The following is a 3425-nucleotide window of genomic DNA, read 5'->3' as shown; positions in this document are numbered from 1 at the left end:
CTCACATTGTGCTAATAATACACATTGTTTGTTTTCTTTCAGTCATTTTTTTTGTCAATAACAATATGGTTACTATCAAGATTCTTACGGGCACAAACTTCAAGAGATGAAAAGAGAATTTTTTATTTGCTATGGAGATGGTTGATGTTCATATATCTCTTGATACGGACAAGCCAGCAGACTTAGATGACAGGAGTACTGATGATGATAAGACAGTACAAAGATATCTCTGTTACTAGAGGAGTACGTCAACATTATTACTTTTCCAAGCGAGAGAGAGAGAGAGAGAGAGAGGGGGTTTTTTAATGTTTTTTTTGGAAAAAAAGAAGGGTATTTTAGTGTGGCTGTATCCGAAGAAGAAAAACAAATAAGTTCAACCAGTCCCCACACAATGGGCTTATGGGGATGTCCGTTCCCTCTCAAACCGAGAGAGAGAGAGAGAGAGAGAGAGAGCTAATTCTATGATTGTACCTTTACAAATGCAGAAAGTTTTGGAAATTAAAAGAAAGCTAGTTCTATGATTGTACATTTACAAATATAGAAAGTTTTGGAAATTAAAAGGGCATATGCAAGTGACAACGGTGGTGCCCATGTACAGTCATACTGTCCGATGGACCCAACAAAGACAAGGAAAGGGCTATGGTTGAGTTGCACCCAATGCTCCTAATATCTTTTGAGAATCTTAAATCTGAATAGATAGGCAGAGACTTTTGGGGAGACATCATTATTAGAGTCGATATCAGGTTTCCTTTTAGGATCTTCGAAAATCTTGATATTATTTACCATTGGTGGTAGAGGTGCAAATGAATAGTTAAAATCTGTTTTCGTATCTGCATCCGTGTCTATATCTGTTTAGCACTATCCGAATCTATCCGAAAACTAAACGGATGTAGAAACGGATAGGCAATAGCAATCCGAAAAGCTATATTTACATATAAACGGATAAAATATCCGATCTATATCTGTGTCCGTTTAGCACTATCCGAATCCGTCCGATAGCTAATCGGATGCAGATACGGAGATAGCACAATCTGAGCCGAATCCGATCCGTTTACAATCCTAATTGGTGGCCCCTGGATGTTGTCTTTTCTATTTTATAGATTTCGTGGTCATTTTCAACTGCCTCAGCCTATCATTTATACTTTAAAAGTCAATCCTATTTGACAGAAAATTTGGCATTTACTAGTTGCTCCTAAAAGTTCAATTATTTATTAAGAAACTCCTATTGGATCGGGTGCTCCATATATAGAGGGATCCGATTCCTCTACTTGCGCCTGTGCAGTACTGCCATGCGACCCCACACATAAGTGCGGTAGAAAATACCGTCTTATCCCTGCTCAGGATAGGCACTTGGGCAGGGGTAAGAGGGTACATTAAATCTTCTAAATTCTTGCACCCAATTTGTAACATTACCTCTCTTACTACTGGTCACCTCTTTATTTCATGTCCATTTTCCTGTACGGTCTGGAACCAAACTGCCCAATTTCCTTTTGCTTCTAATGGGCTTTCTACTAATTAATTGTTGGATTGAAAGGATTTCTCAAAGCAATGCTACTTGTATTTTTTTCTCAAAAGCAGGTCTTTTGCCCGAGAATTTTTTTTTTCATGTTAGAAGCAAGAAGGACCCATTCCCCGAACTACAATCCGGGTTTCATGGACAAGACCACCACCAATGGAGTTTTCTACTCCTAATTAAGTGTGGCTGTATACGAAGATCGAAGAAAAACGAACAAGTTCAATTCACCTCTTCCTTCTGTCTCTTCACGATTAAAAGTTAAAATAAATGCATGGACCAAAAAAAAATGGTGATGGGAAAATATTGTACTGAAAATCCTTCAGCCAGCGTGATGTGCCAGGAATAAAACAAGACATCCTGCAAAGTCGTGGTGGCTTAGAGTTCGGCTCGCGCCCCAGTACTTCGAGGACTTCTCAAAGATAACAGACCAATGATCTTGACAATGGATTAGAATTGCACTTTAAATTACTTGAAGTGAACAATCTACAGTGCAAATCGTAAGACTACATAAAGCAAAAACAAGAAAAACCTTAAGTTCACACCATCATGAAAGGAAAAGAAAACAGTACAAGGAAAATAAAGACAAGTAAAATGCAGGTTTGTTGTGTGATTGATTGATGCCTCTTACTTATTCCTCCTGCTTATTTTATATGGTAAGGATAATCGTAAGGAACAGTCTCCTTGATTATCGGCCACAACCGCACCATGTTCAGGCTAACACACCTTCCCAGCCCAAACTGCTAAAAATCGTCAATGGTACTAACCGTCCACCGTCTTGGCCGATGAAACCAACTTTGACTGAAAAGCGCCATGATACCTCGGTCAACCCACTTGGTCGGGGTGCCTTGCGGCCAAGTGCCTTCACTTGACCGTAAAGGAGTGGAGCGAAATCTGGGTGTAAATAGAAACTGAAGAACCTCTTTTAGGACCAGCTGTTGGCTGTTTGCTCCACAGGTGTTTTAAATCCCCCGACAAGAACCACTACTACGTACCAATGACTATCTCATAATGCTAGGGACCATGTTATTAAGCTACTATCACAGAAAGAAAGGGGAGGGGGTGTTTGTATGGGACTGCAAGTCTTTACTTTCCATAATTTAATAGGGAATTATTAGCCACCCCTAAGTTACACCCTTATTTTAATGCAACCCCACTAAGGATCCAAATATCAAATTCAACCCAAAAACTAATGGTGATAGTCTTTTAACTGTTAATTACTGATGTCAGCAAGTTAGTTTTTTTTTTAAAAGAAACACTTTTGCCCTTCCCCTTAAAACAACTGAACCAAGTCTTCTTCTTCCTAAGTCGAACGAAGAAGCCTTCCCATCTCTGCAACGATTCACCTCTACTCATCTCTCACCTCTACAACCACTAGACTCACTTGGTCACCTCTCACCTCTGCAACCGCTCAAGTCTGCCCTCCTTCACCTCTGCAACCGTCGTTGAAATTGAAGGAACAAACCGACGGTTCACCTCCACAACCATGGTAGTCTGCTCCACTCACTTGCACACATACCGGCAACCAAAGAACCTGGACGAAGCTATGAAGAAAGAAAGCTCACTCCAACGACTACCCAAAAAGCCCAATTATTGCCAATGTAAGTTCTCACAAAACCAGGGTCCTCAAAATCAAATTTTTTTGCTTTCAAAATCAAAATTTTTGCCCTGGACTATAGAACTGCAGATATCCCATTTTGAAGAAGTGAAGCAGCAACCATTTTGGAAAAGATTTTTGATAAAGCAAAAGAAAAAAAAGTCTGAAACAGAGTAATTGAAGTTGATATTTTATGTGATATTCCTTAGATTTAATTACAATTGTGAGTGTATAAATAGGTGAGGGTGTTGCGTCAAGAAATCGTCGAGCGGTCCTGCGAGTGCCGTCACCTGCAAGTGGACCAAAGGGGTCAAC

Source organism: Telopea speciosissima, chromosome 2 (genome assembly GCF_018873765.1).
Source record: "Telopea speciosissima isolate NSW1024214 ecotype Mountain lineage chromosome 2, Tspe_v1, whole genome shotgun sequence".
Lineage (NCBI taxonomy): Eukaryota > Viridiplantae > Streptophyta > Magnoliopsida > Proteales > Proteaceae > Telopea > Telopea speciosissima.
The sequence above is the reverse complement of the archived record's forward strand: the minus strand, read 5'-3'. Positions refer to the sequence as shown.